The following is a 26,052-nucleotide window of genomic DNA, read 5'->3' on the forward strand; positions in this document are numbered from 1 at the left end:
TTGCTAAACAAATGAAAAAAGACTGAAATTTCAGGGGGAAAAAAAGTTTTTCTTAGTTTCTGTTATACAATTTTGCAAAAAATAGAGTTTTTGTAAGAACTTACCATAAAACTCTTTTCTATGAGTCCTCCAACAGTCGCAGCCCCTCATACAGCCTTCACAAATGGGTAATGGCACCCTCTGCTGGAGCAAGCTAGGCAGTTTGAAATGTTAATAAAAAACTTTCTACACTTAGGCACACCTCCAGGGGGCCATCCCTCAGCCATTATCCTGACCCAGTTACCACTGTCCTTCAGTTTTGTAGCAAGCAGTACTGGAAGGCAACAACCCCAAGATCCAAAAACCAGAGGGGCTGCGACTGTCGGAGGACTCAGAGAAAAGAGTTTTACGGTAAGTTCTTACAAAAACTCTATTTTCTCCTTCGACAGTCGAAGCCCCTCATACAGCATTCACGAGTGGGACGTCCCAAAGCAGTGCAGGTGTGAGGGGTGGGAAGACGCAACCTACCGAAAAGGCAACGTATCAACCAGGCCAGAAAAAAAAAACAACTGAGCCAACAGGGCAACAAAAGCTCAAACAGGAGCTAACCCAGAATAAGAAAAAACACCCCAGGAAGAGACAGAAAAAAACACGTCTCTTCAAACAACCGCCGCACTCAAAACCTTACGGCCAAAGGAAGCATCCGAGGATGCCATCACATCAAGTTTGTAAAATCTTGTGAAAGTGTGCACAGACGACCAGGTCGCCGCTTTGCACACCTGAGCCACAGAAGCCTGATGGCTAAACGCCCAAGAGGCACCGACAGCTCTAGTAGAATGAGCACTGACAGAGAAAGGAGGAACCTGACCCTTGATTGAATAGGCCTGAATAATCGTCTGTCTGATCCATTTAGAAATGGTTGACGCGGAAGTGGCCGAACCCTTCCAAGGCCCCTCAGGAAGGACAAACAGGGAGTCAGACTTCTGAAAAGACTCTGTGGTGGACAGGTGAACTTTGGCCGCCCAAACCACTTTGAGCAAATGGGATGGCCTCGAAGGCCGAAACCATCAGACCCAGAGCCTGCATACATGTCCGTAGAGAGGAGAGATCGTTGTCCCTGAGGGACCTGATCTCGCCCTGTAGGGTCTGGAGTTTGTCCTCCGGAAGAAAGACTTTCGCCTGAACAGAGTCCAGGACCATCCCCAGGTAATTGAGGTGAACAGAAGGGGTCAGAGCCGACTTCTGAAAATTGATGGTCCACCCAAACTCCTGGAGCATCTGAACTGCGACCGACATGTCACTCGTCAAGGTGGCACACGAGCTCACCCTTAACAGGGAGGTCGTCCAGATAACCGAGGACCGCAATCCCCTTTAAACGCAGCAAAGCCAGCACCAGAGCCAAAACTTTGGTGAATGCCCTGGAAGCCAAAGTGAGACCGAAAGGTAACGCCACAAACTGATAATGCTCTGCCGCCACTGCGAAGCGGAGATATCACTCATGACCTTTGTAGATAGGAATGTGAAGATACATATCCTTTAAGTTGATGGAGGCCAAGAAATCCCCTGGACTCAACGATGCCACCACTGACCGGATGGATTCCATCCGGAACTTCTGTACCCTCACAAAGCGATTCAGAGACTTTAGGTCCAGAATCGGACGCACTTTGCCCTCTTTTCTGGGCCCCGTGAACAGATTGAAATAAAAAACGTGAAACCTGTCCCACGGAGGGACTGGCACAAAGACTCCCTGGGGGAGAAGATCTCGCACCGCCCCATTGAGATCGCCCAAACGATCGGGAGCCGGATGGAGATTTGATGGAAAGAACCTGTCTGCGGGGCGAGAGCAAAACTCGATCTTGTACCCTGAACAAATCAGTTCGGGAACCCACCTGTCCTGAATTTGGGACAACCAGGGTTCCTGAAAGTAACGCAGATGTCCCCCCACCCCAGAAACGGGTGAGGGCGTCCCTTCAGGAAGAGGCGGACTGGGCCGCCTGTGAACAGGGCCAAATAGAGCAAAAAATACATGCGCTGGCCCCCACAGGGAACCCCAGAGAGCACCCCGGGATGTATCAAGCCCCCACACCCCCCAGCCATAGCAGTATGCACCACAGAGCGCCCCCAGCAGGGGCAGGGAGGAGGGGGGCCATCCCACATGGCCAGGAGGGGGATACCACAGAAGCCACCATGTACTGCCATCCCCTAAGTGTGGGCCCACAGGACACCCCCACAGAAAATATCCCCCTTTTAGGGACCCAAGAAAGGGTAGTGGCACTCACCAGGCCAGCGAACGCGGGCACCACTCTGATACGGAACCCCTCCCACCCTGAGTGGGGGTGCCATCAGCCAGGAAGCTTGCTAGCAACTTACGGGCGTTCCGGAGTTGAGACATCCCGGAGAAGAAGGGGCTCCAGGCTCGTCCCCATCTCAAGGGGCACTGTTGTTGCGAGGCCAGGGCACACCAATGACCTGCAACGCTCGGTGGCAGGCTGGGACTCCATAAGGATCTATATTATTCAGTTTGAGGCCCAGCTCTTCTGTCGCTTGTAGTCCTCCAGGAATCCCCTGACTAACTAGCGATAATGAGTGAAATAAAAAAGCTATTTTGAAAGAAAAAAATATAAAGAAACTGAGACACTAGGTCCCAACTCCTGACGCTAGGCAGCATTAAACTGAAGGACAGTGGTAACTGAGTCAGGATAATGGCTGAAGGATGGCCCCCTGGAGGTGTGCCTAAGTGTAAAAAGTTTTTAATTAATATTTCATATTGCCTAGCTTGCTCCTGCAGAGGGCTCCATTACCCATTTGTGAAGGCTGTATGAGGGGCTGCGACTGTTGGAGGACTCATAGAAAAGAGTTTTATGACTGATTATGAGTCTAAATAATCAGTGTCCCCTGTCACTTTTTCTGGTTGCCGCCTCTCATCTCCTCACGCTGTGATAGTGTGTGAGGAAAGGAATGCGGACAAACGGCAAGTGATCACAGAGCACACCGGATGCACACCGCAGGGGACGTGTGAGGGGGGGAAGAAGTTCAGGGAGGACATCCATGGACAAAAGTACATGAGGAAGGCAGCGCATGAACCACACCGGGATGCAATGGATAAAGGAGTCAGGTGAACATCCAGTATAGAAAGGGTTTACAGTTTATTGGTATTGTTTACATCCCCCTGGGCTGGAATGGAAAAAGGGCACCTGGCAGCATGCAAAACGAGTGTGAGGAGGTCAGTCTCCCAGGGCCGCTGAGCGGTGTGTGCACAAAGCCAGAAACCAGCCGGCGTGAGGAGGAAAGGGCTCTGCTGTAGTTCAGGAGCGGTGGTATCAGCCTGACAGGCGCCACTTGCGGGAAAACACCAGGAACCAGGGTAGCTATATGGTTGCCATGACTACATATTTTGCACCATGCTGGGGGACTGACCTCCTCGCACTCATGTTGCTTGCTGCCTTGTCCACTCCAGCCCAGGGGGATGTAAGCATTTTATGTACTTTGTTTTCCGGTTATCAAAATGAATAAACTGTTAACCCTTTCTATACTGTATGTTCACCTGAATCCTTTATACATTGCATCCCGGTGTGGTTCATACGCTGCCTTCCTCATGTATTTTTGTCCGTATCAGCACCCTTCCTATGCTCGTTGGCTAGCAGCAGAACACCCGCTGGGGAGTCTCACAGGCTTACTTCTATCCCTCCACCCTACAGGCACCCCAGGAGCGCCTGGTTTGTGATTAATGCTAGGACATCCATGGACACCCTCCCAGCACTGGACAACTGGGCTGTATAGTGCAGTCAAGAAGTGGTTAAATTATATAATATGATATACTTTCCTATAAATGTACTATTGGCAGCATTTTCTGTTGTCATAGATGTGGACATTATCTTTTTGGTTTGTTGGTTTTCAGCTCCAAGAACCCAGTATCTTTCAGTTTTCTTTTTGACACCAAAAAAAAAAAGTACCTCCCCAAACCCTTTAGCCTTAACATTATCTTTAAGCTATCATTAAGATTTAAAGAGGACCTGTAGTGCGGATGCTCTGCCCAAAAATAGCCAAGCAGGAGGCAAAGAACTAGTCAATAGTACTGCCTGCTGGCTCACTTAGCACCGTAGACGTTCTCACACCGTGGATATACAGCTATTAGACTAAACAGAAGGCACAGTTAGGTGTCAGGAAATGAACCGCTATATTTCAGGAAAAATATATGATAATAGGTATTTTTTCAGGATGCTGCTGGGACACAGCAAACATTTCTAATGTAAAGACAGCAATCTTAATTTCTTAAGTTCAGATCCTCTTAAAAGTGAAACTCTAGGCAAACAACTCCAAGTAAACTATTGATATACAGTCTATATGTATATCGAGGTCATCTTTTTGCTATTCTCCTCAGAATATTTCTTGGCAGCACATGTAAGTGCTGCTGTACAGGGCATTACAGGAAGCTGAAATCATGCACATATTCATACCAGTTGTATTTGAAATACATTTATTGATTATTTTATATCTGTAAGCAGTTAAGCTTTAACACTCCCCACAACTGAGTCTTATAACAAGACCTAACTTTAAATTATCCCTCTGTACTTAGCTTCCTCTTACACCTAACAGATACACCTTAACCTCCCTGGCGGTATGATTATTTCAGATTTTAGGTGCTGAAAGCGGTACCATTATTTTGCATGTAATTCTTAAGGATGAGCAGCCCAAACCAACTATTTACATATGATTTTTTTTACTGTGCGTTCTTCTTTATAACATCTCGGGTATGATAAAGTTTGAAACACAAAATCATAAGTTATAATATAATAAATAACTATAAATAAGTTAAAGTATATATATATATATATATATATATATATATACAGTATATAAATATATATATATCTATATATATATATATATATATATATATATATATATATAGTACAGTAAGACTGCAGGCAAGGGCACTGGGGGGGGCAAACTAAGGTCAATTTATTTTATTTAGCAATGTAATCCAATAGGATTACAATATATCAGTGTGTTTGTGTGTTTTACTTTTTGAATTTGCCGCCGGTTCCACCCCCTGCAATGCGACGCTCGCAGGGAATGGAAGATGGGGCACACAGCATCAGGCGGAAGATCCGGCCGCTGTACACTGCCGGAATAAATTGCGGGATCCTGGGGACAAGGTAAGTCACCCCTCTTCCAGGATCCAGCGATTTCTCTCTGGCGGTACCCCGAGTGTGGCTCAGGGTTACCGCTAATGACACTGAAATTCCACCCCGAGCCACACTTGGAAATACTGCCAGGGAGGTTAAGAGCTGGTGAAGTGCTATTGGATAAAGTGATTGGGTGGCTCTACAGCTGAATGATCACTTTTACAGGGCTCTCCTCAGCCCCCCAATCCTTATCTGAGGTACGTCTAGATCCAGAGATGTTGCAGGACCTTCTCGGCTCCCTGGGACTCCCCTCCTCATTGGCTGAGACAGCATCTTGGCGCCATTGGCTCCTGCTGCTATCAATCAAAGTCAGTTAGCCAATGAGAAGAGAAGGGGGCCGAGCCGGGCCATGGCTCCATGTCTGACTGGACACACGGAGCTGTGACTCGGCTGGGGTGCCTCCATAAAAAGGCTGCGTGCTGTGGCAGGGCACTCAACAGGAGGGGCCAGGAGCACTGAAGAGGGACCCAAGAAGAGGAGGATTTGGGCTGCTCTGTGCAAAAACACTGCACAGAGCAGGTAGGTATAACATGTTTGTTATTTTTAACTAAAAAAAACTAGACTTTAGTATCACTTTTACTATAACCTTTAACCACTTGCCGACCAGCTGCCAGTAATACCACGGCAGGTCGGCAGGTTCCTGCGAATCGCCGAACGTGTATGGCAGTCTGCGGGAGCGATCCTGTGGGTGCATGCTTGCCGCCAGAGGCACAAGCCCGCATCCACTCACCAGCGGGGAGGCCATGGCGTGGGGCCAGCGGCCGGGATTGCCCCCGGACACCCACAATTGCTCCCCATGAAGAGAGAATGGTGGCCTGCTATTGTAAACACAGCAGACCATTGTTATCTCTGCTATCAACACAGAGCCCCTGTGTTCCTGCTATTTAGGAACACAAGTCTCTGTGTTGATATTACAAGCCCATCCTCCCCACAGTTAGAAAACACCCCCTAGGCTCACACTTAACCCTTTGATCACCCCTAGGTTAACCCCTTCACTGAAGTGTCATTAGAACAATAACAGTGCATATTTTTAGCACTGATTACTGTAGTAATGTCACTGGTCCCCCCAAAAGTCTTTTAGTTAAAAATGTCAGTTAGGTGTCCGATCTGTCCACCGCAATGTCGAAGTCCCGCTAAAAATCGCTGATCGCCACCATTACTAGTAAAAAAAAGTAAACAAATAAAAATGACATAAATCTTTCCCCTAGTTTGTAGATGCGATAACTTTTGCGCAAACCAATAAAAATACGCGTATTGGGATTTTTTTTCCCAAAAATATGTAGCAGAATACAAATTGGCCTAAAATGATGAAAAAAACTTGATTTAAAATTTTTATATTTTGGGAATGTTATATAGCAGAAAGTAAAAAATATTGTTTTTTGTTTATAACGCAAAAAATAAAAATCGTACAGGTGATCAAATACCACCAAAAGAAAGCTCTAACATCAATTTTATTAAGGTACAGCGTCGCAAGGCTAGGCAATTGTCCATTAAAGTAAGTGGGTAACTTTATTTTGAAAATAAACCTGAGTACATGGGCTTTCACTTAACTCCTAAAACTTTACTCTGTCCTTGACATGCACCACAACCTTATTCCCCAAACCCTAGTCTAAGCACAATCCATTTGGGTTCAAGCAACAGGATGCTGGGTGTACAAACATAACAGCAGCATGATCAGAAGGTAGGTGCACAAACTTATTAGCAACAGGATCAGATGGTAGGCGCACAAACATATCAGCAATAGGATCAGATGGTAGGTGCACAAACATATCAGCAACAGGATCAGATGGTAGGTGCACAAACATATCAGCAATAGGATCAGATGGTAGGCACACAAACATATCAGCAATAGGATCAGATGGTAGGTGCACAAACATATCAGCGATAGGATCAGATAATAGGCGCACAAACCTATCAGCAATAGGATCAGATGGTTGGTGCACAAATATATCAGTTTGGCCTGCCAGAGAATCGTATTTGTTGCTTGAGGGGAAAAAGCAACCAGGGTACATTTTTTGAATCTCCTTGATCAGCTATTTTCTCAGCCAGAATGGATATCGGAATCAGGAAGGAAAAGTCCTTAAATGTGGCGCAGTTGCGTGACCTGGTCAAAAGCCATAATACCCATGGGCCCCTAAGGGAAATGGAAAAATAAATTAGAAATGTAATTAACTTGTAAAGCTTATTTAACCTAATATACATTTTTAAAGTTGGCTGAGAATTTACATGTATTAAAAAATCATATTTAAGGTTTTACTGGAATATGAAAGTTATTGGAAAAACTGGCAGCAGACCAGTTTATAAGGAGTGATAGGTCATTCTGCAGGTTCAGAGAAGAACTGAAGAGGTGATTTACTGAAGGAGCAATTCTTATCTTGTCTCAATGAACCTATGTTTATTTCACATAACCAATCAGTAGGATTTTTTATTAATTGAAATTACTTTTAAGCCTTTTTCGATGTCAGAGATAAAACAAGCTCCCAGAGTCTGTGTAAAAATTACACTTTTAATAGATCACCCTCTATAAGTGTTTTTCTTCCCACATTACACATTTAACTATAATCCTATTTTAAATCTAGCGCATTTCCGTATTTAATTACAGCTGTCAAACTGTAGGCATTATGGTACATTGTTTAAATGGACCTGGGATATTTGCAAACTGTAAGCATGACAAAAATGAAAACGTGCAAAAATAGTACATTTCCAACTTTCAGCAGAACTGCGTAATATAGTCAAAAATATTTTTAATTATATAATTTCCAAAACACTTAAAAACAGATAGAAGCTGTTTTAAAATATAGAAGACGAATAAATGAATGTTTAAAGAAAGACAAATTTAGAAAAATAATTATATCATTGTATCTTTATGAATTTTATCTGAAGAGGAAAATATCTCAGCTCTGTAAATGTTCAGTTAAGGATAAGTAGGCACAAATGCTGAGATTCATTTCACACCTCCAGATCTAGGTTTGCCAACATGCAATCTATGTTCTTGTGAAGTGTATAGATGAACAGCTGGAAGACGCTGTGATACCGATAAAGAATAGCATCAGGGCTATTCCTAACTTAAATAAAGGTGCTCGCCTTGTCTTCGACTCCTACTGTTGATTTGAGAATACAAACAACGGAAAGATGGTGTCAGAATACAGACTCAACACCTTGCATTATTTCCCCAGTGTCTTTAGCTGCAGTAATGACTGCAATCATGAAGGCTCGAAGTAAGCGGAGAGGACATAGGTACCTATTTTAAAAAATACCTGCTAAAATGTATATGTCATTTCAAATACATATAATACACACCACTTTTGGAAAGCTATGCACCAGCCATTATCCTAGAAATTTATAAAAAGAAAATCAAACAGCCAACTGGCATACTGGAAAATAAGTGAAATAGTTGTTGAAAACAATTAACAAAAGTGCTGCACTCCCTCTATAAATTGTATTTTAAAAATTAGCCATAACAGGACAGAAAATAGAATGGGTTCTCCCTTCAACACATAAAATCTAAAAATACCGAACCTTCTAAGCACAAGCGAGTTGCACACACTAAGGCTCCGTTCACATCTAGGCGTTTTGGGGCGTTTTTGGGGCGTTTTTCTGCTCTAGGATCAGCTCTCAAAACGCCCAACAAGACAAATCCTATTCATTTCAATGGCCCCTGTTCACATCTGAGCGTTTTGAAGCTGTATACAAAACGCCCAACGCTCAAAAAAGTACATGAGCTTCTTTTTGGGCAGATTACAGGCGTTTTCCATTGATCTCTATTCAATCTAAAAACGCCTGCACAAAAATCGCGGTAAAAATCGCGGTAAAATCGCGGTAAAAAACGCCGCAAAAATCGCGGTAAAATCGCGGTAAAAACCGCGCGAAAAACGCTACGCTCAGGTGTGAATGTAGCCTAAATGGTGTAATCAATAAAAATATCAATACTAACAAAGTCCGGTATTGTATAAAAATAAACAATACAATTAAATGTTTATAAATATGCAGCGTGCAGCAACTGAAAATGAAACCAAAAACTGGGATAAACAAGTGGTATGCCTAATGATGTCATACTGACATAACATATTGTCTGGGTCCCTTGCAATATACAGGGACCCTCATGGGAGAGAGTACAAAGGACTTTTTTTGCCCTGCTCTCCTTCTCCTGTCTTTCAGGTTGCTATTGGTTTCTCCCCTCAGTTTTCTCCCACCGCAACAAGCATCTTTCTGGAGGGTCTGCATTTGCCCCGTTCTGGAGCCTTTATAAGCTGGATTTTTCCTTCACGCTGCCAGCCACCTGAAGAGGAACAAACCGTACACCCTCCCACCCTCCCTTCTCAATGTCATGATGTTGTTTAGTGGGGTTTTTCATCCAGTCTAGTCTGGATGGACAGCAGTATTTGATTTGATGTATTTGCTAATTTGAGGCATATGGAAATTTAAATATGCGAGATTTAAGTTTGGTTGTTGTAATTATTAAACCTGGGTTACCCTTAAATAAACACCGTGGCCAAGCTCTGACCATTGAAGCATATTGGTGTTGTCAGACTCTTTATTTGTGTGGTTATATTGCTACTTTGTGCTATCCCATGTTATAGCAATCCAGGAGAATTTGAGACCAAGTGTGTGGACTGCCTGCATCTGAACAATCCCTGTGCCGTTTTCTTGTGGTAGAGGGATCTTTGGCTTGCCGTGGTGTTTTGGTACACAGTGTTTGTTCGTGTTTTATTTGCCTATTCAATGTGAGTGCACATTTTACCTGCTTTTCAATAAACTCGTTTTAAGCAGTGAGTACTATTAAATATATATTTTCCTTTGAGCCTCTGGTACACACAGTGCTGAAGATATAAGAACTTCATTTTTAGTGATTGATTAACCCACGCTGAGTGTTATTTGAAAGTGGAGGAAGAAAGTCTCCATTGTCTTTGGATGTATCCAAAAATGAGTTTGCCTGAATATCTATCTGTTAATGCTTGTTTGACTTTTTGTAATGGAGGTCAAACAATTAGATGAAAGAACACTCTGGGGCGATCACAGGTGGAGATGTCTCCTGAGTAGATTTGCTTCACTATTAACTCAGCATATTTTCAGCAAATTTTGTAGACTTTATCACATGTACACCATTGCATTAGTCTTTTATTTGGACTTTATCACTAACTATTTTATATAGTATATGGCTACATTGTTATGATTGCTTGTTAATCATAGGCTATTCAGCTCTTTTGTGTGAACTTTATCACAGATTATTTTTTACATTATTAATGATATATTGCAACATTATTGTTGTTTTACTTGTTTATCAAAGGTTTTTTTTTTAAATTTCCTTTTCAGTTGCTGTACACTGCATATATTTAACTTTTTTTTTTTAATATTGTTTAATATTTTATTGTTTATTTTTTTTACAGCACAGCACTTTTTATATATTGATATCTCCCTTCAACATTTGGCTGTTGTCACATATTACCTGTGTCCAGTGGCATACCTAAAGTATTTAACACCTCAGGTGGATGTGTATTTAACATATTCTCTCCTCTATATGGCAAAGCTATCTTTCATAATAATCATGAAAGGAAAAATACAAATAAAATAATTAACTATATGTCAGAAACTAAACTGAGACAGTGAATATTTCATCCCCCCCCCTATTTAGGTGGTCAATGTAGTGTCCCCCCTTAGATTGTGGGGAAGAGCAGTGCCACTGTACTCGGTGGTCAGTGTAAAGCCCTAGACTACCCTGGTTATCAGTGTAGGGCCCCCATTTTATTGTTGTTTAGAAAGAGCCCCTGTTGAATTTTCAGTATGTTACCCCTGTTATAATGTCGGTTAGTAGTAGAGTGCCTAGTTATACTGGTGTCAGTATAGTGCCCTCAATTTGTTGGTGGTTAGTATAGAGCCCCTTTTAAAGATTAAGTCTGTTTCCCCTGTTATAATAACAGGCAGTAATATAGTGAAAGGGTCGTAATATATGAAACATAAATTACAAAAGTGCGCTAAACAAATTGATGAGAACAAAAATGTTCATAAATAGTGTCTGCTAGACCAGCAGTTAACACAAAACATATATATCCAGGAAATGTAAAACTGTGAAAAAGTCTCTCAGTCCAAAGAATATAGTGAAGGTTGGGGAGTGATGGGAGGTGGGTGGGAGGTGGGTGTGGCCTCTTCCCAGACTGTGATCCAAAGTGAATATTAATAAACTTCAATGCACATGTGAACACCCAGTGATAGGAGTGGACTCTTACCACAATGTGGAGAGATGTGAGCATATACTGTTTTATATCCAGAGGTCCAAACTGATCGGCTAGATGATGTAATTCTCAGGTGGAATGGATCGACCAGCTGCTTCCAAATTGAGGGGATCTGTAGGCTTCCAAACAGGGGGATATCGCCAAAAGATCGTGCCCAAAGAAGAAGAAGGGACTATAGTGCATTACCTTCAGTTTAAATATGTGAAGTGACACTTACAAATTCCAGATGAATAAGCAGCATATACAGGGTAGTCGCGGACGTCTGCAGTACGGTCCGAGACTTGTAACAGCACGGCTAGCTCCCCCCGACGCGTTTCCACTGAAGAGTCAGCTTCTGGGACTGGAGCTGTAGCCGTGCTGTCCGCATCTCTCATAAATAATTTGGCTGATGGAGACTTCCGGTGCGGCCGCGGCGGGGACCCGGAAGTGTGGTGACGTACTTCCGGTCGCGGAGTCGGCCAATCGCAATGGGTCAGACAGAGGACCCGGAAGTGTTATGACGTCCTTCCGGTGTCCTCATTGGCCAATAGCGGCGGATGTAAACAAGACACGTCATTGGTGACACCGGAGTCTGGAAAGAACAGACCCTTACAGTCTTCCGGTGCGCGAAGTGTCTATTCTTATATGAAGGTGAGCGATATAGCCATATCTTACCTACTTAGTTAGGCTGTTGGAAAAATGTTTTTATTAAAAGGCAAAAAAGATTTTTGTATTTTGGTAAAACAATGAAAAGATTCACTGGTGTTTTAAAAAAACTGGAAATTTTTATTTTGTTTAGAATCTTTAAAAATCTATAAAACTAATCCTTAGGAGAATACCTCAAAGGGATGATTGTGATATGGCCACAGAGAATAAAGACAGAAAATAAGAGGCCATATATAGACACTGTGTGAAACAATTGTCTGAATATTAAAATATTAAAAAATATTTAAAATTATTTAAAGCCAAAAGGTTATAAAAAGCCATGAAATTTGGGCAATTAGTTTGGATGGGTCACGGTGGAAGTCTCCATCCACCAACTAGTGTATATGTTTATGTCAATAACATAAAAATTGATATTGTAAAAACTATAAAAACATATACTAAATCGCCACATATTATGGTTTAATATTCCTAAAGGAGAAAGGGAAAAAAAGGGAAGGAAGGGAGGCAAGGTTTACCAGAAGAAAAGACAGTGGCTGAAATTTTTTTTTCATACCCATTATATATAAGGGGACTAGTCATTGTTAATGTGGGCATTTATGTCCCATTCCACATTCATGCCCCAGGGCTGGTAACATTTTAATTCATGTATCCAAAACGTTTCTCGCCTGGAAATGGTTCTCTTCATGTCGCTCCCTCTCCAATGGGGGGAGTAACCCTCGATCACGACAGCTTTCAATTGTGAATAGCTTTGATGATGGCATTTGTCGTGATGGGCTGAGAGACTATGTCCAGGGAAACCTATTTGTATGTTGGTAAGGTGCTCCCCTATTCTAATACTTGGAGTCCTGATGGTTCTCCCAACATACTGTAAACCACATCCACACGTTAGGAGATATACAGCTCCTTTGCTGTAGCAGGTAACAAAGTTTTGGATGTCATATTTCTTCTTGGTTACTGTCGAGTTAAAAGTTTTTGTTCTTTGTGTTTTTAACTCTTTACATACACGGCATTTCTTGCAAGGGTAAAAACCTTTTAAGTTAGCAAACATTCTAGGGATGGCAGGTTTTTCGACTGGAGTGGGGGCAATAAGGTCTTTTAAATTCCTGGACCTCTTGTAAATGATGGGGGGTCTTTCAGGAAGAGTTGGACCCAATATTTTGTCTCCTCTGAGTATGTGCCAATACTTCCGGAAAGTACGGTTGACCCATCTGTATCCAGTAGAAAACGAGGTGATAAAGGCGTATTCAAATTTGGAAAAGGCACCTTTTTGTTTAGGTTTGGGAACCACTAGCTCTCTTTGTGGTAGATCTTTAACTTGAAGGATATTTTGTTCCAAAGTTTCTTTCTTAAATCCTTTTTCCAAGAATCTATCCTTCAGTATATTACTCTGTACCTCAAAGTCGTGGGAGTCCGTACAATTACGGCGGATCCTCCTAAACTGACTGGTGGGGACCGAGGTTAGCCAATTGGGGTGATGGCAGCTGTCAAGGGGGATAAACCCATTTTTATCAGTGGGTTTGAAGAATGTCTTAGTGCCAAACTTACATCCTGTCCTATAGATGGTAAGATCCAGGAAATTGATGGAAACCTCACTGAACTGGTAGGTGAGGCGAATACCTCAGTCATTACAGTTCAGTCGGTCCATAAAAAGTTTGAGGGAAGAGATGTTACCTTTCCACAGCAGTAAGACATCATCTAGTAATATAGTGCCCCCATTTTATTGGTGGTTAGTATAGAGCCCCTGTTAAAATTTCAGTATGTTGCCTCTGTTTATAATGTCAGTTAGTAGTGGAGTGCCCAGTTATTGTTGGTAATTTTGAGCCTCTGCTACATGAATGGTCAGTGTAGTTCCTCTATTACATTGGTGTCAGAGTAGTGCCCTCCCCCCACTACATTGCTGGTAAGTAAAGTGCCCCATTACATTGGTGTTCAGTGGTTAAGTGTCCTCTTGCATTGTGGGATTATAAAAAATACCCCTAATAAATGGTATCACTGCTGAAGTGCCATGTTACACTAGTAGTCAGTGGCAGAGTGTCCGTTGGTGTCAGTATTAAAGTGCCCTGTTATATTGCTGTTGGTGGTAAATTGCTCTGTTACATTGGTGTTAGTTCCTTGTTACAATGATGTCAGAGTTAAAGTGCCCTATTGGATTGGTTGCCAGTGGATGCTTAATAGATAACTGGTGTTAGTGGGTACCTTAACTGAATGATGAGACGCTGCAAGCTGAAGTTGTTTGCACATAGGCAAGACTTAACATTAAGGGCTTAAATAAAAAGTTCACCTTTCATAAATGTTACATTCTACACCCATATTCAGGGTGTAACGTGTAACATGCTACTGTAGCACCGATCCCCACACCCAGTGCTGGGACAAGGTCATTCTGTGCCTAGGGTGAAGATGGCAAACTGCGCCCCCCATGTAAAGAGAGCAAGTGTCATTTTAAAACAAGTAAATACTTAAAACAAATTAAATTAGGTCTAATTCAATAGAAACTGAGTTTTAATTATATGTATTTTTATTAGAGGCACTTATAGTGCTTTGAAAACATAATGCAGCAAATGTGGGGTGGGGGGGCCTTATTAACCACTTGAGCTCTGGAAGATTTTACCCCTTCCTGACCAGTCCATTCTTTGCTAATTAGAACTGCGTTACTTTAACTGGTATTTGCAAGGCCATGCAACACTGTACCCAAAAACATTTTATATTGTTTTTTACACACAAATAAAGCTTTCTTTTGGTGGTATTTGCACACCACTTTTTTTTTTTTTTTTTTAAGCTTTTTTTTTTGTATGAACAAAAAAAACCTACAATTTTGAAAAAAAAAAAAAACGTTTTACTTTCTGCTAAAAAAAAAACATCCAATAAGAAAAAATGTTTTTCTGCTGTCTTTGGTAAAAAATAAAATAAAAATAAAAAAATAAGTGTATATCAATTGGTTTGTGTGAACGCTATGGTGCCTACAAACAATGGGATATGTACAGGATTTTTTTCTTTTTCTTATACTAGTAATGGCGGGGATTAGCAATCTATAGTGGGGCTGATAGTAACACTAACCCCACTGTCACCTCTCTACTCCAGATACCCCCTGCACTGTCACCTCTCTACAGTTGTGTAAAGTTTTGCTTATGTGCTCCCCCTCCAGCACTGGTGGTCCCAAACTCAGCAACATCCACAGCCCAGCCCCAGACACAGTTCTCACTGGCAAGACTGCTCTCTGGATCCTCCATGCACTTCCTGCTTTTCATTTCAAATAGCCCGCCCACAAAATCTTCTTCAGAGGCATAGCAGCGCTGGCTCTATAGGTTGCAGGGTGGGCGGACAGAGGGATATGGACGGGGGTGGAGCATATTCAACCTCCCTCCTCTTTCATATACATGGAAAGTGAGGGGAAGCTGTGCTGTGCTGTCTGCCAGACTCAAATCACAGCCAGCCACCAACGTGCCTCTGCTAGGCAGGCTCTTCTCTCTGCAAGGAGCCTCTCTGTCTATGCAGGCAACAAAGGGGCGGAGCCCCGCATAACGGCCCCGTCCACACCCGACATCAATGCTTAATTCTGACAGCTTTAATCACTCTCCTGCCCCCATCGCCCACCAATCACTCTCCTGCCCCGGATCGCCCACCAATCACTCTCCTGCCCAGCCAGATTGTAGCAGAACACTGCCACCACTTCACCTACCACTGCGCCCCCCTTCCTCCAGTAATTTGTTCCACCCAGGGCATCCGCCCCTTCCACCCCGCCCCCTTTTCCCTGCCCTGCCCACACCCCCTGATCCCCTGTTATGACAGCAAGCAGGGGATCTTCAGAGTTCTGTAAATGGGAAAACTACAGGTACTGAGAGCCTTTGCAGCTGTTGGCTTGTAATTCCCAATGAACTACCAGGGCTATGTTGAGTGCTCTTTTAGTTAATTGATTCTTCCTGTCAATGTAAAACTGCCCGCCCATATGATGTATGGGCAGACAGCTTACACTGACAGTCTGTATGAGTCCTGCAATCAGCAGATTGTGGGTGCAATGCTTTCCAGGCTCCTACAAAAAAAAAAGTAAACAAACATTTTTTTACCTGCAAAAAATATGCATTTATTTTTTTTTTTTAAATGTGAACTTTGCAGTGTACCCATCACCAACATAACAAAAAATATAGTCTTTTTCTAGGGTGGCCATTTAGTAAAGTAGCAGTTTGTGAGTAAGAATGCTTTGAATAATCTCTTGGTTTGTTTTACAACACATCCGATTTAGTTGTGCATGATTGTGCAGCACAAAAGTGAGTGTACGCCTATTTTTTCAGCTGCACTTATTTAGCATTAAAATTTTACCTCAGAATTATCACAGAATTTGGAATGCTAAGGAGCACTTTTATAATACACACAGATATGTTAATCTTTATAACAGCTAATTTGATACAAATCGCACACAAAAAAAAACACATTAGCATTTGCAAAAAATAGGACAGTTTTGATAAATGTCCCACTAAGTGAATTAATTAGTGAAATCACAAGTAGATTCGAAAACTGTGAATATAGAAATCCTCCCCAATATTTGCTTATTACACATACAAATTGTGCTTTCTATTAAAGTGTTTTAAATGTTAGGATTGCAGTTTACTGATTCTTTTATATCAAGGTAAGTTTATCAGAGCTTTGTTCAAAAAGTAATATAGTTTATCAATACTGTAACTCGTTTTTTCATTTTTGGCATATGGATAGATTTACTAAAGGGAGAACTTTTAAATCTGTAGATAAATTGGTAAAATATGAGTCCGTTTTACAAAAGCTCGCTAAACATGAGATTTGTCCAAACTCCCAATGTCTTTCAAAGTGTTCCTAACCCAATAATTAAAGGTAATACTTTGCAGCTTACCAGTCCTTACATCTGGTGTTTGCATTTGTTTTCTTTTTTTCAGCCTTCTTTCTTTATTTTTTCATCTTGTGATCCTACCAGTAACACACTTCTTTATCTAGGGTGACAACGCTCACTCAATGTATTGTATCCATGGGAAAGCAGTATTGTCATCGTAAAACAGGAACCATATTAGGATTACAGAACCCCTCCCTTATATTTTTCTCTATAACATTGTTAATATCATACAGGACTTAAATAGTGTCAACAATTTGCACAGCACTTGGGGGATGCATTCTGTAATTCACAGAGGAAAACTGGGCAGGGCTGATAATGCTGTAGAGTATACAGGAACTTACAAGCCTACTGAATTTCTGGTAGGATCAACAGGTATATTTTTCTCTAGTTGAGCAGATATAACAAACATTTTTCAATGGTATATGGCAGTGGTCCTCAACTCTGGACCTCGGGGCCCACTAACAGGCCAGATTTTAAGTATTACCTTGGGGAGATTCAGACTAGAGTACTGCAATCACTGAGCAGCAAATGAGATCACCTGTGATGTAATTTAGTTATCTTGCAAACCTGGCCTGTTAGTGGGCCCCGAGGACCAGAGTTGAGGACCACTGGTATATGGCACCAGTACATAGAAGTACATAGAATATAATATAGAATAGAATATAATAATAAGATAAGCACATGTACCAGCTGGTACTTGTGCTGGCTGTGGTAACCATGTTAACTTCCCTCTTTCCTCTCATAGCCAATCAATTTGTGAGAGGGAAAAAAGAGTTGCTGCAAACTGCAGCCAATGTTTACATTGTGTTATACTGGGATCGGTCACAGCGATCACGAGGTACAGAATCAATTTGATTGGCTCTGTACCATCTTTTTGTAATCTGCAATGTCCAGAGCTGGAGGGTGCGTATGAGCACACAAAAATAAAGGCATTTATAAATGGCCTCCTAACCTCAGGAGTGTGCCGTCTGTCCATTTTTATACAACTGGTGGACAGCAAATGATTAACAGGCCATAGGGGAGGAAATAATGTGCTGTGCTACATCAAATTAAAAAAACACAATCATAAAAACAGTTATGCCATAAATAAAGAGTCAAATAAAGGGAAGGAGCTGTGAATCCCCCACGAGACTGGATGACCACCACCAAACAGACACACCTGAAGGCTTACCGGAAAAAGTTGGCTCTCTAACAAAATAAAAAGTTAATACTGATTAAAAGGCTTAAAGGGATATCTCTCCTAATTATTTCTACTGGGTGGATAAAAGCGCCAATCCTAGCAAGAAGGAAATATATTTATATAGAGTGCTTTTTCACTTTTTATTTGTTAAAGAGTCAACTGTTTCCAGTAAGCCAGGTATGTCTCTTTGGTGGTGGTGATTCAGCCTGGTGGGAGATTCACAGCCCCTTCTCTTCTTTCTGTGTATGGAAGATTCCATATCACCTGATGTCATAATTTTGGGACTTTATTGGACTTTTTATTTATTTATGTATTTATTTATTTATTTATGTTATAAATATTTTTATCATTGTGTTTTTCTTTGGTTTAGCGCAGCATATTTTTAAAATAAATGTTATTTTACTATGAAAATCATCTCAGAGTGCTAGCAGCTTTTTTCATTTATTTTGAAATTTCTCCATGAGTGTGGTTACTTTTAGTTTGAAAATAAGATATGTTGATAACACAAAGAAGCTTTTTGAGCCAAGAGTAAATCCCATTTTGTTGAGAAAATGAATTACTATTCTTGTCCTGTAACTACATTGCAAGTACGTTAGCAAACTGCATTTCAGGCTTATGCAGTACCTGCCGAAATAATAATTTTTTTATTCTAACTAAATCTGGCAATTATCAGTTGTTTTTCATTTCATCCCTGCTGACCAATTTTGTTTGACCTTCCTAATGATGAAAGCATTTGAATGGCTTGCAAATTCTGACTGTTGTTAAGCCTATCTTGGTATATGGGGCAATCAATAGTTTCTGAAGTAATAACTTCTGATTTTTGTTTGATATTGAAAATTATGGGAATAATGCAGGTGAATTAATTTTGTGAATTAATTTGTGTTACAATCATGTCTATCCTGTTGATACATATGATCAGATCGACTGGTCATTTGCAATAAAAATACTGCAAGTGTGACTCTGTTGCTTTCTATGAACATTTCTTTGAATGTGAAAGTGGAAAAGACAGCCCTTAAAAGAAGATTTGGCAAATGGACTGCAACCTTGGAATTGATATACCTAAACTGATACCAAAGTTTTTTTTTTATTTAAAAATAACAAACATGTTATACTTACCTGCTCTATGCAGTTGGTTTTGCACAGAGCAGCTCCAATCCTCCTTTTTTCGGGTCCCTCTTCGGTGCTCCTTGCCCCTCCCTCCTGCTGAGTGCCCCCACAGCAAACGGCTTGCTATGGGGTCACCTGAGCTGAGCCACAGCTCTGTGTGTCCATTAATACACTGAGCTGTGGCTCGACTCTGCCCTCTCTCTCTCCTCATTGCCTGACTGACTTTGATTGACAGCAGCGGGAGCCAGTGGCAGCTACTGCTGTCCCAGCCAATGAGGAGGGAGAGTCCCAGACAGCCAAGTCACTCGTGCAACATTGCTGGATGGAGATGGGGCTCATGTAAGTTTTAGGGGGGCTGCTGCACACATAAGAATGCATTAAGATAAAAAACCTTCTACCTTTAGAATCACTTTACTCTAATACCCATACCTGTTACTTACATGAACAAAAGACTTATGGATGCATGTGTTTCCCTTCTTTTTTCTTCAGCTAGTTAGAAGGAGCATCAGGTAAAAGTTAAAATCTGGAAGCTCCACGTAGCTTTATTGTAAATCAGACATGTACTATAGCTACTGTGGGTTGTTGTGGTGTAGCTTGAAGTAAGGGCAATGATACTGACAGACAGAGAACTTCCTCCTGGGTATCAGTCAAGAAAAATCAAAGTGAAAATGACATCAACAGCTAAGCTAAAAAAATAGAGCTAAACAATTTACTAAAAGGTCATGTAAGCTTTAACATGTTAGTGTCATTTCTATAGATGTATTCATTTCTTTTGAATCTTCAACAAATTTCATAAAAATTAAACCTTGTGATTCTGTTATGGGGTAACAACTGTTTCCCAATTGTGCTTTGACATCCCGTCACATGCACCCATGAGTGAGGCTACAATCAACTGTGCCAACACAATGCTCAGGCATGGTCTACAGTTGTCACTATAAGGAGCCAGTCCAGAGTAGGGATGATCGAACGGTTCGGGTCGACCATCGGTTCGACCCGAACATTGGCTGTTCGAGGTTCGGCCGAATTTAGAACTTTTTGCCCAAAAAGTTCGGAATTCGGCAACCAGAACCGACCAAAATGCAATGGGACAGGAAATGGGCTTTAAAAGCCCATGATTGGACCAGAACCATTAGCAAAAGCCAATTGAGGGGGCAGGAGAATGCTAGGAATGTGATTGGAGTGACTAGGGGGTCCATAGACCAATCATTAGTGAATACGCCCCCCAGTATATAAGATAGTCCTGGCAAATTCCTAGCATTGTTATACAGGGACATGGAAGAGAGTGGAAGCAGTTTGTGGACTTCTGCTACAAAGTGTCATTTAGCAATTTTTAGTGTGAGGAAAGGGATATCTAGTGTAGTTAGGGTGCTCTTTTACACTTTAGTTAGCTTTAATTTATTCAGTTTCCGTAGGGAAAGTGTTAAGTGTAAGGGGACCGTAGTGTAGTGTAGGGTTAACTGACAGTGACTGCTATGGCAGGGTGACCAAACCCTTCCATATCAGGGTGACCGCTATAGAGAAAAGCTAGTTTCTCTTGTGTCACTTTCGCTGCAGTAATATGGCTTCGCCCCCGTCAGCATTCTTTTTGGCTGCAGGCGTCCATAGGGATCTTTTGAGCACATGTTTGGAGTCAGGCATGACATCTGAACATGTGTATAGGGGGTATATATACACACCCATGTATGTATATATACACCTAGACATATATAGGTGTGAAAGGAGCAGAAAAAACTACTTGCGCTAATGAAATAATTAACACCAATATAGTTACGCTCCTATCACACCTATATATGTCTAAGTGTAAAATACATATAAGTATGTGTGTATATATACCACTATACACAAGTTCAGATGTTTTGCCTGCCTCCAAAGAACCCAAAAAAATGCCCACAAAACGCTAGCGTCAAAAAAAAAAAAAAAACGCCCAGGTGTGTTGTTGCAGGCATTTTTTGGGGGTTTTTGGAGGCAGGCAAAACATCTGAACTTGTGTATAATGGTATATACACACACACATACTTATATGTATTTTACACTTAGACATATATAGGTGTTATAGAAGCGTAACCATATTAGTGTAAATGATTTCATTAGCGCAAGCATATATTTCTGCTACTATCACACCTATATATGTCTAGGTGTATATATACATATAAGTATGTGTGTATATATACCCGTATACAGAAGTTCAGATGTTTTGCCTGCCTCCAAAGAACCCAAAAAATGCCCAAAAAAACGCTAGCGTCAAAAAAAAAACGCCCAGGTGTGTTGTTGCAGGCATTTTGTTTGGGGTTTTTGGAGGCAGGCAAAACATCTGAACTTGTGTATACGGGTATATATACACACATACTTATATGTATATACACACCTAGACATATATAGGTGTGATAGTAGCAGAAATATATGCTTGCGCTAATGAAATCATTTACACTAATATGGTTACGCTCCTATAACACCTATATATGTCTAAGTGTAAAATACATATAAGTATGTGTGTGTATATACCACTATACACAAGTTCAGATGTTTTGCCTGCCTCCAAAAACCCCCAAAAAATGCCTGCAACAACACACCTGGGCGTTTTTTTTTTATGCTAGCGTTTTTTTGGCCATTTTTTGGGGTTCTTTGGAGGCAGGCAAAACATCTGAACTTGTGTATAGTGGTCTAAAAAGTGTACCTGTGAAGTTTCAGCTCTGTAGCATGTCCAGAACCATAAAAAAAAGATTGTTTGTATTAGGTCACTTATAGAACAGGTTAGTGGCTTCTCGCTTTTCACACCTTGCCGGATTAGTAGCAGGCGTTTTTTTGGGGTTCTTTGGAGGCAGGCAAAACATCTGAACTTGTGTATAGTGGTATATATACTCGTATACACAAGTTCAGATGTTTTGCCTGCCTGAAAAGACCCCCAAAAATGCCCAAAAAAACGCTTGCTACTAAACCGGCAAGGTGTGAAAAGCGAGAAGCCACTAACCTGTTCTATAAGTGACATAGTACAAACAATCTTTTTTTTTATGGTTCAGGACATGCTACAGAGCTGAACTTCACAGGTACACTTTTTAGACCCCCCAGATACTAAATCCAAAGAATTTTTTTTTTTTTTATTTTTTTTTTTTTTCAATAATTGTCTCTCTATCAAAAATGACACTTTTTATGAACTTTTTTTGTGGGATTAATAGTCCCTGGGGCATGACCCAGAACCCTAGGCACTTTTTAGGGCATTTATTGGGTTTTAGGGCTTCAAAATTGTGTTTTTTGATTACCGAAGTTCGGGTCCTTTTGAAAAGTTCGATCATCCCTAGTCCAGAGTGCCCAAGCTGGAGTTACTGAATAATGAGAGAAAGATGCTGAAAGAGGCTGGAGAAAACCAGCAACACCCTGCATCCTGCACTGTGGGAGGAGAGGTTGAGGGCCACATGCTCCCCCACTTGGTACTGCAAAATTCTTGTCAGGCAAACATATTGGTGGAGGAGTGCAAAAGGTAAGTATCGGGGCAGTAGGTGTCCTTCTCTAAACGGGAAAATTATCAGGTTCATGTTGGATAAATATACAGCATATATATATATATATATATATATATATATATATATATACCGTATATATATATATATTATTTATATAGGTACATACTTGGTAAGGCTGAAAAAGACACCAGTCCATCCAGTTTAACCTGTGGTGTGTGAGTGTGCTTGTGTTTATTTCAATAGTAAATCTTATATCCCTGTATGTTGTGATCGTTAAGGTGCCCATCTAATAGTTTTTTGAAACTATCAATGCTCCCTGCTGATACCACTGCTTGTGGAACAGAATTCTACATCGTTACTGGTCTGACAGTAAAGAACCCTCTATGCAGTTTAAGGTTAAACCATTTCTCTTCCTGTTTCAGTGAATGGCCACATGTCTTTTTAAACTCCCTTTCACTGAAAAGTTTTTTCCCTATGCTAAGTTAACCAGTTCGATATTTGTACATCGCTATCATAGCCCCTCATGAGGTCCTCTTCTTCAGAGAGAATATGTTCAATGCTTGTAGTTTCCTCATAGCTGAGATCATCTAGTCTAGTCCCTTTATCAGCTTTGTTGCTCTTCTCTGGACTCTCTCCAGTTCCAGCACAACCTTCCCAACTGGACGGCATTCTCAATATGCGGACGGACTAGAATCTTGTAGAGTGGGAAAATTATTGTTTTATCTCTGTAGAGAATATCCTTTTAAATGCATGCTAATATTCTGTTGGCTTTGCTTGCAGTAGCTAGGCATTGCATGCCATTGCTGAGCCTGTCACTAGGACCCCCAGGTCCTTTTCCATCCTATATTCCCCCAGAGGTTCTCCCTCTAGCAAGTAACTTGCGTTTGTATTTTCAGAGCCCAAATGCATTACTTTGCATTTTTCAACATTAAACCTCATTTGCCATGTAGCTGCCCAACGCATTATTTTTCACATCTTGCGCAGAAGTTATTGCCCTGCCTAACTTTGTATCATCTTCAAATATAGAGATTGAGCTATTAATCCCATCCTCTATATTGTTTATGAATAAGTTACACAGAATTGGTCCCAAGACAGATCCTTGGGGGATCCCACTTACCACACCAAACCATTCCAAGTATTCCCTATTTATCACCCCCCTCTGGACCTGCCCCTGTAGCCAGTTTTCAATCCAGGTACTCAACCCTATGGTCCATGTCGACATACCTCAGTTTGTAAAGTAAACATTTGTGGGGAACTGTATCAAATGCCTTTGCAAAATCCAAATACACCACATCCACAGGCCTTCCTTTATCCAGATGGCAGCTCACTTCCTCATAAAATGATAATAGATCGGTCTGGCAAGAATGATTCTTCATGAATCCATGTTGATTAATACTAATGATACTGTTTTCATTACTAAAATCTTAGTCCCTTATATTGGCATATAGTCCCTTATCATCCCCTCCAATAGCTTGCAGACTATTGATGTTAGACTAACTGGCCTGTAGTTTCCAGGGATATATCTTGGCCCTTTTTTAAATATTTGTACCACATTGTTTTTTCTCCAATCAGCTTGTACCATTCTAGTCGGTAAACTCTCCATAAAAAAGGACAATGGTCTAGCTTTCACCTGACTGAGTTCCTTAAGGACTCTCGGGTGTAAGCCATCTGGTGATGGTGACTTATTTATGCTAAGATTTTTAAGTCTGTTTCTGATACTGGCTTCTGTTAGCCATGAGGGGGCATTCTGTGACATGTTATAAACATTACAGTCTTAGTTACTATATCCCCCGTTTCCTTTGTGAAAACTGAGAAGAATGCATTTAAAACCTTTGCCTTCTCTTAGTCTTTTGTAACCAAATTCCCTTCATCATCCTTTATGGGGACAATATGTCCTGGCCTCGCTTTCTTACTGTTTATATATATAAAAAATGTCTTGGGTTTTTTTTTTTTTTACTGTCCTCCACTATGTGCCTTTTGTGGTCTTTTTTAGCTGACCTGATTGCGCCCTTCCATTTATTATTGCATTCCTTGTATTGTTTGAATGCTGACAATGACCCCTGAGCCTTATATTTTTTGAAGGCCTTTTCTTTTGCTTTTATATGCATTTTTAGGTTAGAGTTTAGCCACACAAGTGTTATTTTAGCTCTTTTAAACTTGCCCAATATGCACTGCCCAATATCTTTATTTAGTATGCTCTTAAAGCACTCCTATTTTTCCTCCGTGTTCTTTGTTTCTAGGATTTTATCCCATTTAATATCATCTAGCAAAAGAGTGCAGTTTAGGGAAGTTGGTTCTTTTCACTGTACTTGTATTACACTTGTGCTTCTTATTTCTGTGATATACTGAATCTAATTGACCTGTGGTCTCTGTTTCCTAAGTTGCCCTGTATTTACACATCTGTGATCAGGTCTATATTGTTAGCAATTAGTAGGTCAAGTAATGCGTTATCTCTTAGTGGTGCATTCATCAACTGACCCATGAAATTATCCTGCAAGACATTTAGAAAATGGCGAGCCGTAGATGAATGTGCAGTTCCTTCTGCCCAGTCGGTATCTGGGTAATTAAAATCCCTCATTTTAATGACATTGCCCAGCCTTACTGCCACTCCAAACTGTGAAAGGAGGTCCGCCTCCCCCTCCTCCCTCAGTTTAGGGGGCCTATAGCATATGTCCACTATTACTTTCCAATTATTTTCCTCCCTTTAGAGCTCCACCCACAGGGATTCCACCTCCTCCCTAACTCCATTATTGATGTCGTCCCTCACATTCACTTGCACATCATTCCTAATTTACAGGCATACCCTTCCCGCTTTCCTACCCTCCCTATCTCTACAACATAGGAAATACCCCTGAATGGTTGCCAGGCAATTGTGTGAGCTGTCAATCCAAGTTTCTGAAGATCCCACAAAATCAAAATCCTCCTTGTATATTAGCAGCTCCAGTTCTCCCACCTTATTAGCTAGATTTCTAGCATTGGTGTGCAAGCCTCATAATTTTGTCCTGTTGCAAAATATTTACTTGTTAGTTGTTACAAGGCTGCAATTTGGATTTGCCAACATACTTACCTTTTTTGATATAGGTTTTGATATTCTAGTCACCCTACAACTAATGACCCAATATTACCCGCTGAACCTTGCTCAATGCTGGCTAGCTCTACATCTGGGCCCTCCCCACTAACACCTAGTTTAAAAGCCCCTCTAATTTTTTGGCCCTCTTCTCTTTCAGCAGAGATTTTACTGCAGTTTTATGTATTCTGATCATAATAGTAAAAAAACAAATGTCCTGACCCGTAAAAAAAGAATTCCATTAATATTATAAAACCCTATACAATATATGTAAAGCATTTCAACTAATGTTTACTATTATATAAATGTGACCATTATTTTATATTATATGTATTATATTTA

The sequence above is a fragment of the Pelophylax lessonae genome (genome assembly GCF_965119305.1).
Source record: "Pelophylax lessonae genome assembly, chromosome: 5".
Lineage (NCBI taxonomy): Eukaryota > Metazoa > Chordata > Amphibia > Anura > Ranidae > Pelophylax > Pelophylax lessonae.